Source organism: Taudactylus pleione, unplaced genomic scaffold, assembly GCF_031769625.1.
Source record: "Taudactylus pleione unplaced genomic scaffold, aTauple2 ptg000647l, whole genome shotgun sequence".
In the NCBI taxonomy this organism is placed as follows: domain Eukaryota; kingdom Metazoa; phylum Chordata; class Amphibia; order Anura; family Myobatrachidae; genus Taudactylus; species Taudactylus pleione.
The window spans coordinates 1400049-1416360 of NW_028285049.1; the positions used below are offsets into that span (position 1 = coordinate 1400049).

The 16312-nt window shown below is 40.4% G+C and overlaps 1 pseudogene; it reads right to left on the reverse strand.

Moving 5' to 3' along the window:
• Positions 1 to 16312, reverse strand: part of LOC148478878 (complement component C9-like) — a 75864-nt pseudogene that overhangs the window by 39532 nt on the left and 20020 nt on the right.

Below are 16312 nucleotides of genomic sequence, written 5' to 3' on the forward strand. Positions count from 1 at the left end.
CATTTGACCCTATATGTTTTTTTATGTTTTAGATTCACCTCTCTCAGCAATACAGTGTATCTAAGAATTGCATCACTATAATATGGTGACTTTTTACATTGTATATTGACCGGTCAATTTGATATTGTTATATTATATTTTATTATAAGTAAAGATTTATAAATAATTATAGCAGTGTGGTGATTGTCAGTTCATCCATATCAACCCTTATGCATATTAATCAGCTCGGGTTCCTTCACATATTTTGTTGGTAACGGGCTGGCCATTAAAAACGGGGGAGTTGATGTCGAAATGCAGGCATGCCTGAGCATCTCAACGGCGTTTTAGAGGTGTGCATAATTATAAGACAGCATCATAGTACACGTCACCTGGCTTGTTTTTACACTGAAGTGCTCGCAGTGCTTGCAGCAGGACGTGCACAAGTGGGCATTGTTATATCCTGATTAAACCTTGGTACAATCCTGCCTATAAACCTCTAGACAATCCTGCCTATAAACCTCTAAACATAGATGGCGCTAAGTAGCGCTATGACCAATCGCACACCCCAATAAATGCTCTCAGACTTTGGCACTTGTGGTCCAACGCACAAAAGTTATTATTCAAGAAAAGTACAGATAGTTACACGCTGTGATCTAATATAATAAGCGCAAATAAATCATACAGACCCAAGGTACAGTTGTTATATACGCATGCGCTCTGGGCCCAGATACCGGCATCAGCATTAGAAACCTCCGTCAACAGCACAGCAAGAAGACTCAAGACTGGGGTCAGAGAGCGCACATATATACTCTTTCAGGAATTGGCAATACAATGGACATGAGCTGGTATCGTTTCATTGGTTCTTCTTCTTTGGTCTTCTGTTACGACATAGTTCATTGGTCTGTTTGTACTTGAGAAGTTCAGCCTCCCAGTGGCTCTTTGTGTACTTTTTCCTGCCGCATAAATAAGCAATGAACACTTCATACATTGTACATTCTATCACCTAATTCCCTATAGTTCATAACTTGCAGATGCTTGTAGCGATTTCCCCACCGATAGTACCGGAGATCTGCAAATACACAGCGGATCAGAATGGCACCAAACATGATCTACTTATTATGTACTAAACCATAAATATCATATAACATGCACTTCACATCATTGCAAATATAAATAACACTTTGGTAAATAACCTTTATTAATGCGGAACTTTTCTTTTATGTAATTGTGTAATATGTGAGCATTAGGAATATGAGGTAAGGACGCTAGTTAGCACTGTGCGGGTATGCGTTCGTGTGTATGAAATAGCAACTGTATATATATATCTCTATGAATTTCTTGGTTTTGACATTATGGGTCTGATTCAGACCCACTCGCGAGCGGCTGTCCGCTCGCAAGTGGGTCGATGTTATGGACTGAGCATGCGCACGATGGAGGGAGCTCCGTCGTGCGCATGCGCCAGACGCAACGAGCGAAGGAAAGTCCTTCGCTCGTTGTGTCCGATCAAAGGGGGCGTGCTGTCAATGTTGATTGACAGCACGCCCCCTTTGGTAGGCGTTCCGGGGGCGTGCCTCCCTGACGGGGGCGTTCCCACGGGAACGCCTCCCGTCAAAAGCCGGCCCACTGACATCACTAGTGATGTCAGTGGGAGTGATTTTGGCTCTGATAGAGCCAAAATCACTCCGGAGCTTGCGGTTGAAAAACTCAACCGTAGGCTCCGGCTCGCAATTTCGATGGTTGCGATGGTCATGACCATCGCGGCCATCAAAATGCACGCTCGTATAGCCTGTGGGTGGTGACCCACAGCTATACGAGCGTCCAGGAGGACGCTCCATTTTCATGGAGCCCGGCTCTCATTCAGAGCGTGCGCTCTGCTCAGAGCGTACGGCTCTGAATGAGGGCCAATATGTCTGGATTTGCAAAAATGACAGGCAATGGGGTTTACACAGATGATCAAACGATGTCTAATTAAATCACAAAGGCAAGGCTAATTCCTTTAAGCCTCAGACATAAATACACTGGTTTATTTAGCTTAACCACATCAGATACTAACGGCCTACAATGGCTATCAATAGCTTAAATGCCTAACAATGGTTTCCTAATTCACTCTGTCTGAGTATATCAATGTCTGTATTGTGGTTCAGTTTTCATAGGCATACTGTTCTGTGTGCAGAGCAAATGCTCACTGTATCTTTGTTTATTCTTCAATCACTTGTCACAGACAAATCCACAAAACCCGTCTTGTCAACCCTGAATGTTTAATGTAAGGATTTTATTTTAGTTATAGCTAAAAATGGCGTCTTGCGACTAGTTGTAAATTGGCATCTAGTTTGCCATTCGCAAGATGGTGTCATGCAGATTACGATTGTAAACAGATTCTGTCTTAGCCAATTATCTGGCTTCGACAGTCCACCCTATGATAGCCAATCAAACGCTATCACCACCTATTTTGAATCTGTTTAGCCATGCATGAGAATATACCGTTTAATGTTATTATGGTTTGAAACAGTTTGGTCATTTGAACCATTAGATAATGCGTCTCAAGGAGGGTAAAACAACCCTTATACGCCATCTGCGAATCCTCAAGGCATCATTGGCAGGATGTGGGAACTCATCTTGCCTATAAGGGAAGTTTGGAAAGGGGGATTGGGACTGCGTTACCTATGATGACTTAAAATAACATAAACTATATATTTATGCATAACCACACAAATTCAGATTACATTGTCATACAGTACATTCTAACTCAGGATTGTAATACAGTTCTTCCTTAATACTGGTATCCATATCTCTTAACAATTTACTGTACTAAAATTGGTCAGACACTCCCCTGATTTGGTGTAACACTCCTTCTCTCGATTCCACTCTATTATCACCAGCATCAGCTCCCATCTCCTCTATCTGTCCTCCATCACAGAAACCGGAAATCCCCAGACAAACCAAGATGATGGAAACTCTGGAAGAAAAATACAAAAATGAACACAGCAGAACAATCCCTTGCTGCAACTCTGATCTCCAATTTTTTTTTTCAGCTCAGATATCTCACTGCCACCTTTTTAATCCTCCCGGAACAGGTTCGCAATTGCCAGATCCTCATTATCTGCCTCGACTCCACCCTGTATCTCCACCAGTTGGTTAACCTTCCTGCAGTGAGTGGAATGGACCCAGGTATCTCTCTCGGCCACCTTCAAGGATGTGGTACTCGTCAACAACACCTGGTACGTACCTTCCCATCGATCTATCAGACAACCTGAGCGTAAAAAATTTCGGATCATAACAAATTCTCCAGGTTTGACATCATGACAGTTTTTCTCTGGCATATCGGGTGCCAATAATTTCAGCTGCTTCAACTGTTTACTCATTGTTATAAGATACTTTACAGTGACCTCGTTGTTACTTTTCAGGTCTTCCTGTGGATTTACAATTAAATGAGTTTGTCTACCAAACAGTATTTCAAAAAGGGACAGATTAAGAGGAGGCCTAGGAGTGGTCCTTATGCTATGTAGGACCAATGGTAGTGCTTCTGGCCATCCTAGTCCAGTTTCAGCCATGATCTTACTTAATTTATTTTTAATAGTGCCGTTCACTCTCTCCACCTTGGCACTGGCCTGGGGTCGATATGGGGTGTGAAGTTTACTATTAATACCCATCAACTTACACATACTCTGGAAGACGTCACCGGTGAAATGGGTACCCCTATCACTTTCAATAATTCTGGGGATACCGTATCTGCATACAAATTCCTGTACAATCTTTTTAGCAGTAAACACAGAAGTATTAGTGCAAGCTGGATAGGCCTCTACCCAATTAGAGAATACATCTTTACAAACTAATACATACTTGAGATTCCTGCTGGGTGGTAATTGGATAAAATCAATTTTTATCATCTGGAAAGGTCCGTCTGTCGGGGGGATGTGGGATGGCTCAGTTGGTATTGTTTTTCCAACATTCTTCCTTAAGCATGTCAAACAGGACATCGCTCTCTTCTCAGCTTGAGAAGAGAAGCCCGGTACACACCAATATGCCCTGACCAACTTACACATACCTTGTTTTCCCAAGTGAGTCAGACCGTGTGCTGACTCAGCCAAGCTTGGGTAGTATGCCTTGGGTGCCACCGGCTTACCTTGTCCATCTCTCCAAAGTCCAGAGGATTCCTGTCCACATCCCTTCGACCTCCAGACTGCTTTCTCCTGGTTGGAACACAAATTTTGCATCTCAATTAATTTCATCATGTCAATCATTTGGAACATCATTATTTGTTCAGTTGTTACATTCATTTTTAAACCTGGTGCCCATTTGACAGCTTCGTCTGCCCTGTTGTTGCCCAGTGACACCGGATCTTCCTCACATGTATGGGCTTTACACTTAATTACTGCCACTATTTTGGGCAGTTGAATTGCAATTAGTAATCCTTTTATATGTCTGGAATGTGCAACTGGTATGCCTGCTGCTGTCATAAAATTTCTCAGACACCATAGAGCTCCGAAATCGTGTACCACTCTGAACGCATACCTGGAGTCAGTGTAAATGTTAGCAGATTTGCCTGCTGCCAATTCACACGCTCTTCTTAGTGTTACTAACTCCGCCACCTGGGCTGAGTGAGGAGGACCAAGGGGTTCAGCTTCTATGATGTCCTTGTCATTTACAACAGCATAACCTGTACATAATTCACCTGTGTCTGTTTGTCTATGACAACTCCCGTCCCTGTAAAATGTCACATCCACATTCTCTAAAGGTGTGTCACGTGTGTCAGGTCTTGCAGTAAAGGTCTGGTTCAGATATTCCATACAATCATGTGCATCACTATGACCGCTGAACTCACTTTTTTCTGCCAGCAACTCGTCTCCCTCCACCCTTTGTGCATCACATTGCACATATGGTAAATACGTTGCTGGGTTTAACGTATTGCATCGTTTAACGGTGATGTTTGCAGGTGCTATTAGAGCTAGTTCCCATTTGGTGAATCTACCTGAAGAGACGTGTCTGATTTGGGCAGAGTTCAGCAGAGCAGATACAGCATGGGGAGTATAGACAATCATATCATGGTCCAATACCACGTCCTCACTTTTACTGACCAATAGAGCATAAAACAAGAATTTAACCAATGGCGCTGCAAAATGAACCTAGATCAATATAAAAATAAAAAATGAACTATAATATATCTGTAAAAAATATATATTAAAATATTTATATATATATATATATATATATATATATATATGTGGAGCAGGTGTTCCACGCTGCGGCAATGGTTGCTAGCCTTAAGAAGAAACAAAAAAGAAAAAGTAACAGCGCTGTGGGACACCTGCAACTAAATTGATATTCAATGGATACAAAAATGTTCAGTTGTGTCAGATAAAAAATACTACCTTTTATTTACTAAAGTTGTACACATGTAAACAACATACATCATTGGCCAATGAGACACTACTAAAAAATATACATTGTATTATTATCAGAAATAAATGATACTGTAACAAATGTCGTGAGTAGTTTGAAACAGTACAGAGACTAAATATCAAACAGCAGCTGATAAATATTCACTGGTAGCACTAATGATCAGCTATCCAGACTTGTGCTGAATATCTTATATAGGATCCGGGTACAAAAAAAGATAAAAAAAGTCTCAATAAATTCAATGTTCCTCTTTGTATATAAATCTCCCGATTTATTAAGATAAATATTGTCAAGATCTTACTGTGACTTGCACGGAAGATATAAGGTTATTCCATATGCTGGTAAAGATGTGAACTCTTACCACCAGCCTCCCGGTCCTGACTGCCGTCTGGCAGGGACCTCTTGCTCAAACTCAGTCCCAGCTTGCGGAACCCGGTAATCACCCGCTTATGTGTAGTGACCTGAGTGGTACCTGTAATGTCCCACAGTGGTGGGAAACATATCCCCAACTCCACTGGCTCTGCTTGCGGCGGTCACTCTCCACGCTGCGGCTCGCCCGATGCCTCTCAGCAACACGCGGCCTCTCCATGCGGTGTCCGGTGATATTCGTGACACCCGGCAGAGGTATAATTGTACATCCTGATAAGAAACAGACCCCCAACTCAACTGGCTCTGTTTGCGGCATTCACTCTCCACGCTACGGCTCGCCTGATACTTCCCAGCAATACGCGGCCTCTCCACGTGGTTTTCCGGGGATATCTGTGACACCCGGCCGAGGTATATTAATAAGATGATGGGCCAAATGTAATAGGGTGAGAGTTTAGAAAATGTGAGAGTTTAGCAGTAAACTCTCACATTGGTTGAGTTTTATCTTCAAAATGGGAAAACATCTGAATGAGATTTTAAATCGTGAGAGTTTTCTAAGTCTAAAAAAACATGCAAGTTCGCTCTGTTACTTTGTTTTTGGACTTTATTACATTGGCAAAGTTTAAAAAGTGTCAGAAACTCACACTTTTCTAAACTCTCACCCTATTACATTTGGCCCGATATGTCCTAGTAGGACTATAATATCTCAACCTCTCCGTTGTTTCAGGACTGGCAATAACGACAAAATAGTTGTCCAAATGGTTGTAAAAAGTCCTGCTGGACAAAGAGTGTCTCTTGCGCTGGTACTCAATGACCGCTGATGTAGGACACTGACGCGTTTCTTCCCATCGGGATTTCCTCAGAGGGGTGTGTCCAGTACAATGTCTATTCACCCTTAATATACCAGGTTCAATTTTAAATTTTAAACCACCTGTGTATAATTAAATCATTCAATGAAGCTCAAATTCAAAGCAATACTGACATAACTATTATTACCATAGAGAGGTGTACCACATTTCTCTATATACCAATACAGATAATTACATGAAAACAGAAAATAATAAAATGTATGAATTACTGATGATACTAATGTGATAAAATGATCTATAACAATTAAATACCTGTGCCTAACACAATATTATATAATAATGTTATCCTTATATATTCCAATGAATGAATAAATAAGCTCCCTATATTATATGTAAAAATAAAAATATATATGTGTGTGTATATATCAATATAAATATTATAAGCAAACTAAATATATACTACATGACTAACTAAATAAACAGTTATATAAAAAATAATAATAACCACCAAATGAATCTAGTAAGGAATGGATCATCTAAAATGACATGATTTAATACTAAATTGACCTGTTCTAAAGCATTTACTACACATACTATTAATATTGCATCCAAGGATTATGGATGTTATAATTCTTAAACCACCGCAACCTAAAATGTATATCTTTCAATAACACGCTGATCTTAAAGATACTAGAAATAGGATCTATCTATGCACAAAAATATAAATAAATAAATAAATGAGGAATCCAGTCCTCAGTTCAGATTCAGCACCTGTGGTCACATGAACTAACGTTGAGACATAAACCCTCACTATATATAAAAATGCATGATCCATTTCTAATGATATACAAGAGATGAAGAAACCAAAAACGAAAAATAATAAAAATAATAATAATAATAATAATAATAATAATAATAATAATAATAAAAATCAGGAACATATCTCTTCATTAGAGCTCATGATTGTACAGATAATAATTTGGCCATATAACCTCTATACTAAAATCATATATGAACTAAGTGAAGAATAGGAGGAATTTAAACTAAAAATGTATCATTATTATTAGGGCAATACTGCATACACATCATGACCCAGATGACATAGTATACCTCAAAGAACTACATTAAGATCTATAGTTTCATTCAGATCTTCAGGAAACAAGCCTCCTCCCCTACAAGTGTGTTTAATGTGTTCCACGCCCGTGATAGTAAGACTATCTGGACTGCTCATGAATATTAATAACACCACCCATACATCTTCAGATATGGAACTGGTGGAAAGAATACCATACATTTGTAAATATAATAAGGCAGTCTACCAAATTAAAAATCTTATTAAAAAGAATTATACAATTCTTAAGGGCGATCCCATCCTCAGAAACATCATTGAGGATGAACCATGTATTGTATTTAAGAAAAATCGTAATTTGAATAGTATTCTTGCCCCAAGTTTATTTAGCTCTAGTAAAGCAGCAGGATGAACCATCTAAATGTTCTTGGATGCCTAGTATCCCACCAGGCTTTTATAAATGTGGAAACACCAGATGTTTGATATGTCCTCATGCTAAAAACAAAACCAAAGAGTTACCATTGAAATTTTCAAATAAAGTTTATAAGATTAAGGAATTTATAAACTGTAGAACAGAATATGTTATCTATCTATTACAATGCAGTTGTAATCTTTCCTATAGAGGCAGAACAACTAGAAATCTTAAACTTAGGTTTGGAGAGCATAGAAGAAATATATTAAAAAAGGTTATGACTCATAGTGTTTCAAGACATTTTGTATTACATCACAAAAGCAGTCCAGATAGTCTTACTATCACGGGCGTGGAACACATTAAACACACTTGTAGGGGAGGAAATAGGTACAAAAGACTTTGTACACGGGAAGTGTATTGGATACACAAATTTAATAGCTTGTTTCCTGAAGATCTGAATGAAACTATAGATCTTAATGAAGTTCTTTGAGGTATACTATGTCATCTAGGTCATGATGTGTATGCAGTATTGTCCTAATAATAATGATATATTTTTAGTTTAAATTCCTCCTATTCTTCACTTAGTTCATATATGATTTTAGTATAGAGGTTATATGGCCAAATTATTATCTGTACAATCATGAGCTCTAATGAAGAGATATGTTCCTGATTTTTATTTTTATTATTATTATTATTTTTCTTTTTTGGTTTCTTTATCTCTTGTATATCATTAGAAATGGATCATGCATTTTTATATATAGTGAGGGTTTATGTCTCAGCGTTAGTTCATGTGACCACAGGTGCTGAATCTGAACTGAGGACTGGATTCCTCATTTATTTATATTTTTGTGCATAGATAGATCCTATTTCTAGTATTTTTAAAATCAGCATGTTATTGAAAGATATACATTTTAGGTTGCGGTGGTTTAAGAATGATAACATCCATAATCCTTGGATGCAATATTAATAGTATGTGTAGTAAATGCTTTAGAACAGGTCTGTTTAGTATTAAATCATGTAATTTTAGATGATCCATTCCTTACTAGATTCATTTGGTGGTTATTATTATTTTTTATATAACTGTTTACTTAGTCATGTAGTATATATTTAGTTTGCTTATAATATTTATATTGATATATACACACACATATATATTTTTATTTTTACATATAATATAGGGAGCTTATTTATTCATTCATTGGCATATATAAGGATAACATTATTATATAATATTGTGTTAGGCACAGGTATTTAATTGTTATAGATTTTTTTATCACATTAGTATCATCAATAATTCATACATTTTATTATTTATCTGTTTTCATGTAATTATCTGTATTGGTATATAGAGAAATGTGGTACACTTCTCTATGGTAATAATAGTTATGTCAGTATTGCTCCGAATTTGAGCTTCATTGAATGATTTAATTATACACAGGTGGTTTAAAATTTAAAATTGAACCTGGTATATTAAGGGTGAATAGACATTGTACTGGACACACCCCTCTGAGGAAATCCCGATGGGAAGAAACGCGTCAGGGTCCTACATCAGCGGTCATTGAGTACCAGCGCAAGAGACACTCTTTGTCCAGCAGGACTTTTTAAAACCATTTGGACAACTATTTTGTCATTATTGCCAGTCCTGAAACAACGGAGAGGTTGAGATATTATAGTCCTACTAGGACATATCATCTTATTAATATACCTCGGCCGGGTGTCACAGATATCCCCGGAAAACCACGTGGAGACGCCGCGTATTGCTGGGAAGTATCAGGCGAGCCGTAGCGTGGAGAGTGAACGCTGCAAACAGAGCCAGTTGAGTTGGGGGTCTGTTTCTTATCAGGACGTACAATTATACCTCTCCTGGGTGTCACGAATATCCCCGGACACCGTGTGGAGAGGCCGCATGTTGCTGAGAGGCATCGGGCGAGCCGCAGCGTGGAGAGTGACCGCCGCAAGCAGAGCCAGTGGAGTTGGGGATTTGTTTCCCACCACTGTGGGACATTACAGGTACCACTCAGGTCACTACACATAACCGGGTGCCGCAAGCTGGGACTGAGTTTGAGCGAGAGGTCCCTGCCAGACGGCAGTCAGGACCGGGAGGCTGGTGGTAAGAGTTCACATCTTTACCAGCATATGGAATAACCTTATATCTTCCGTGCAAGTCACAGTAAGATCTTGACAATATTTATCTTAATAAATCGGGAGATTTATATACAAAGAGGAACATTGAATTTATTGAGACTTTTTTTATCTTTTTTTGTACCCTGATCCTATATAAGATATTCAGCACGAGTCTGGATAGCTGATCATTAGTGCTACCAGTGAATATTTATCAGCTGCTGTTTGATATTTAGTCTCTGTACTGTTTCAAACTACTCACGACATTTGTTACAGTATCATTTATTGTTGATAATAATACAATGTATATTTTTTAGTAGTGTCTCATTGGCCAATGATGTATGTTGTTTACATGTGTACAATTTTAGTAAATAAAAGGTAGTATTTTTTATCTGACATAACTGAACATTTTTGTATCCATTTAATATCAATTTAGTTGCAGGTGTCCCACAGCGCTGTTACTTTTTCTTTTTTGTGACCAATAGAGCAGTTGCTGCTACACTTCTTAAAGATGTTGGGAGTGATCTTGCCACAGTGTCCAATTGGGCACTGTAGTATGCTAAGGGCCTACTGGCATCACCATGTTTTTGTGTGAGAACACCCGCTGCGCACCCATCAACTTCCGTACAATACAAATCAAAAGGTTTCTCATAGTCATGTATTCCCAATGCAGGAGCTTTTGTCAGACTATCCTTAAGATTAAGGAAAGCCTGCTCTGTTTCCTCTGTGTGTATGACACGATCGGGTTTTGAGGAAGAAATTAAGTCCTGTAAAGGCAAGGCCTGGGATCCACATTCTGCAGTATCCACACATTCCCAAGAAGGTACGGATTTGCTGCTGGTTGCGTAGCAGTGTCATATTTTGTATGGCTTGTATTCGTTCAGTAGTTAGATGTCGTAACCCCTGGGTTAGGCAATGTCCCAAGTATTTGACTCTGGATTGGCACGGCTGTAGTTTGTCCTTAGCAACCTTGTGTGAGATGAAGCACCAAAAGTTTAGTATCATTTAAATATGACATAAACTAATCAGAACATAGCAATAAATCGTCTACAAAGCACTTTCATGAGTGGGGTGGATGAAAGGATTGCTGTGTGGGTTGAGCGGGAGGGAAAGGTGGTGGGTATGGGTAAGGATATTGAGGGAGATATGGTTGTTGTGGATTGTATGGGAATTGTGGTTGTGTGTGATAAGTGGGGTAGGGCTGTGTTTGCAGTGGTGTAGGATTAGTGAGGATGTGTAGCTGTGCAGGTGTGGGTGCAGGTGTTTCTGCTTGCTGTGATGTTACATTCATTCCTTCTAGAGCTTGGATACTAACAGCCATTAGTTTCTCGCTCTGGATCTCTCACTTTTTAGAGATGTTCTTATCATGTTCAATAGCGGATTCTATGAGGGTGTCTACAGTGACTCCCATTCAGCCAGGCTGTGAGGTCTGAACTCGGGTCTTTAGGTTCTCTTTTAGACCATCCATAAGTACAGTGACAATCATTCCCCTGTGGTGAGTGCTATCTTTAATATCTTCTAACCCAGTGTACTGGGCGATAGCCTGCAGAGCTCAGTTACAATAATCCTCTGCAGAATCACTCTCTTTCTGTTTTATGGTGAAAATTATGCTCCAGTTAACTACTACTGGATAATATACCCCCAATTGAGTTACAATGTGGGAAATGTTACCTTGGTTAATTTCGTCTTTTAAGGGAACATCTCCATCCAATACACAATCCGTGATAAATTTTGTCACGTCAGTATTGCATGGAAGACAAGCCCTTAACACCACTCACCAGTCTTTGTTGGTTGGCTCGTGAGAACTACCCAAATTTTTCAAAACTCTTTGACATTTGGCTAATTCCTTTGTAGGATCGGGGAAATCATTCATTATGGAGTTTAGCTCCACTCTTGTCCAAGGACAATGCATTGCTACCTCCCTGGTGGGCACTACACCGTTCGCATCCGCATTCCCATTCAGAACAGTTATTGTCCGGATAGGATGCAGACCGGCCGCACTGCTACTTTTGACCTTATTACCTGGCTGGGAGTTTAGTCTATTACTGCTACGTATAGGGTTAACAACTTCCTCTACGGGTGCAGTAGATGTTAACACTTCCTGTACTATCACTGATGGAGATGGCGGCACCACTTGTGCTTGTCGTGGTGGAGCATCTAACATGTGTACAGCATGGGAAATGGCAGACATAACAAAAGGCTCATCATCCGCATCATAAACATTTTCCTTATGATTACTTAAGAGAGGGTACAAATTACTTGTTAAATTTTTATGGGTTTTTTCAACAACTGTACCTGCACCCCCATCCGCATAGGGCAGCGGTGGTGTGCGGCTGAACCACTGACAATACCTTCCACAATGCTACCTTGCTGCATGTGCGTGCTATCACGCGGCGCGCACGCCCCGCAGTTTAGCGTTGTGGGTGTACTTTCCGGTATCGTGCTCGCGACTCTAGTTTGCGTCGCTTGCACACCTTAAAGCCACACATCTCCCTCATGCTGCCATAATTTTAAACATTCGTTATATTTTACCTTTTTCACTCGAGAACGTACCAGACTGATGTGATCTCAGACATTGTTCAATACCTACTTATTAAAGCTACTAATTCTGGGAAACGGTCTAACACTCTTCTTCGTCATCTTAAGCCATAGGTCACAATACCTTATTGCATAAGCACCGTACGTAGTATGCATAATATGGCGTGCCGACCCAAGCGGCGCTTCCATTAGCAGCACATCATTGTCTAACATCTCTACTGTTTGCGTGGCTCCCATCCTGGGACAACTCCTACGTTATTCAATAAAGATTTAAACCGGTGAAAGACAGTCAAGACACTTTCACTTACCTGTGGACGTCTTTGAAAAAGGGCATATCCACAAACCCTATGGAAGACCTCTAGACGCCGCCACTCACCTAAAGAAAAGCTGCTTCCACGCAGAAATCCCTTTTTGACTACCTTTCAACTGCTAGGGGGTAATACTTACCCTTTGTTTTCCAGTTGATTTCGTCCACCCTCTCATCAGTTCACAATCACAGTTTAGCCAAAACTATGCGGTTCAATTACAGTGCTCAAATAAGCCTAACCGATTACTGAACACTGTAATCATACTGAGAGCCGAACCCTAACAAAAATAACAACCCATACACCTGCTTTGTTTATAGTAAACGGTAAGCTGCTACCGAGTCACTAGGCCGCTCCTTACGCCTAGCACTTAAGGGTCCTACGATACCCTTAACATTTAGGAACCGTATTACATCCTAAACCAACAAATGCTCACTGTTACACACTTTTTTCCTGCGCAGAAAATACATGTTAACCCAGCTATTGGCAACACTTGAAAATGCAATTCAATTGCTTTGTTTAAAACACGTGGCAGCAAGACCAGAAATACGTCTATCTTGATTTAGACGCCTGTTATTTAACCCTCTCCGGGATAAAGCAGTCGGGAAGCCGGCTGTCGGGCTTACGTCCGCCAGCTTCCCGACTGCATACCGGGTGGGGGGGTGAAGAAAGGGAAGAGTTGAGGATGATCATCCCCATTAATGTGAAGAGTTTAGGTGGGAAGGGTGGAAAGGTGTCTGATATTTTATTTATTGCAGAGAATGTTAAACCGTCCCATATCTTAAAATAAAAGTGTAGATTAACCTTCCAGAACAAAAGAAGGTGTATAGCTTGAGAAAGGATCACACTAGATCCAAAACGTTGCAAATAACTAAAGTAATATGTTTATTATTGTGATCTGGAGTGCCATCTATTCCTTGATTTATATTACCCTTTTATTCTGGCACCTGGAGATGACACTTTTTTTCCGGTGAATGGACATTTTTTTCATACTTATCTAGATTATGTTTATTGCTGTCATTGTTGTATGTGGTAGACTGCTCAGTACATACAGATTATAAAAAACCCTTCTAGTTAGCATATTTCAGACTTTTGAGAGATTTTACCCTTTTTGATGTTACCACTGGAGCATCTACCAAGGAGGCAGCGCATTGGGAAAAGAGGGCAACGTCAATTCCTTTGGTTCCCTGAGACAGTTTTTCATTTAGAGCTGCTGCAAAATCTATTTTTCCTCCTTCAACAAATGGGATCATCTTCTCAATGACAGCAGAGCCATCTTTTCCCCTGTACCATAGGTGACAAATAAATATTTAATATCTCAGCATGATAAAGATGTAATCACACAGCATTGTCAAAATGATTTTATTATACCCGATGCTGTCAGAAAATGCTTTCTGACACATTGCATCAATTCTATTTTATTGTTACATTTTACAAAGTTTTACTACACATTATATTAAATAATAATCCAACCAAAGATTAGTATACTTAACTGTAACTGTGTAGCGTTGTTACCTGTAGTGAATGACTTGGCCTCCCTGTCTTCTCTTGCTCATTAACGGGTATAGTGCAGGTTTTTGGAAGTGAAGTTGTTGCTCATAGCAACCAATCAGATTCTACTTATCATTTATTTGGCACCTTCTAGAAGATAATAGCTAGAATCTGATTGGTTGCCACAGGCAACACTCCACTTATAAAAACCTGCACATACCCCTAAGTGTCTGATTCTGAATAGCGCACTGCTGCGACCACATCTTTCGCTGCGGTCGTGCCTGCGACTTTATGCTAATGCTAGTCTCATCAGCCCTTCCCCTGGTGTACGAGCGTGCGTCTGACTGCAAGGGCTCAAACACCCACTTTCTGCATTTTGCTTGGTGTGTCTTTAATTGCTACCCTCGGACGTACCACTGAAACTTACACCAGTCACATACTTGGTACAGATTGTCCGTCAGAGCTTGGTCTCCAATGTAGGCGATTAAAGCCGCCCATACACTGTGCGATATGCACCTTCCGACGCGACGGGAGATCCGACGTCCGACGTATCGTACCAATCCGTCGGATCGACTGCTATATCGCACCGTGTATGGGCACCTTAAGTGTCTGAGTTTGCAATCAGTTATGCGAAACGCCTGGGACACTCCCATAACACAACAATCACACAGTTTAATATCTGTGCGTCTGTATAGCCACGTCCCAGGCAGTAGCGGCTCCAGGCACGGGCAAGCCGGTTCGTTGCCTGGAGCGCCACTGTATCCTGCGGGCGCAGGAAACTTCCGCACACCCTCCCGGCGGTAGTGAGTTAATGTAAGCTCAGGGAGAGGGAGAGGAGGGGAAAGGGGCGGCAACACAGGACAGTGCTGAGTGCAGCAAAGCCTAGTGCCGGTCCTGCTCCCAGGCACCGTCCAGGAATGCCCCAAAGCATTTCCAATACATTTCTGAGTCTGTTTGCCTCAATTGCTTCTGCAACTCTGTGTGGCAAGCATGAAATTTTAGCTACTTAGACGTACGTGCAGATGGAAATCATCAACCATTTGCATGAATAAGGGCATTGCACCCGACTCAAAATCAGCCCCTATGGCGATATTGATTTGTGACTACAGTTATGTGTACACTGATTGGGTGCAACTAAGTACCGGTGAGCACAATAAGTTCAGTAAGAAAGAGGACAGCCACATATAAACAATGTAATGAAGACAGGTCCGGTGGATAATAGTAAGCAAGGCAGAAGGGCATCGTGCTAGCACTGTGCCCTGCCGGACCACTTTCTGTGAGCGGGGGTATTGGATGTGGGGGAGGGGCACATGTACATCAACACTCCATCCAGATATGTACATGAGTCATAACAGGCCTTCATGCCCCATGTGCCAACTCTAGGTAGGGTGGCACCTGAAAACCAAACCAAATATAGCATACAATTCATAAAACATACCTTCTTTACTTGAAGTAATCTTATTGCATTCTGAGGGTTTTGCACCAGCAGAAACATCAACCCCTGTAGATACCACAGATAGCCCAGCTTCAAATCCAAGACACTTTGATACAGTATTGGTAGTAATGTCTGCAATGAAATGTAAAGACAGATTATATTATCAGTGTGAAAGGATACTGCGGACACACAGTAAACAAATGTGCAGGACAATTACCCTAATCCAACCTAACCCTAATCACATCCTAACCCTAATCACTTCCTAACCCTAATCACATCCTAACCCTAATCACAACCTAACCCTAATCACTTCCTAACCCTAATCACAACCTAACCCTAATCACAGCCTAACTATAACTGTCACCCTAAAATCCAATTTTGACATCCTGA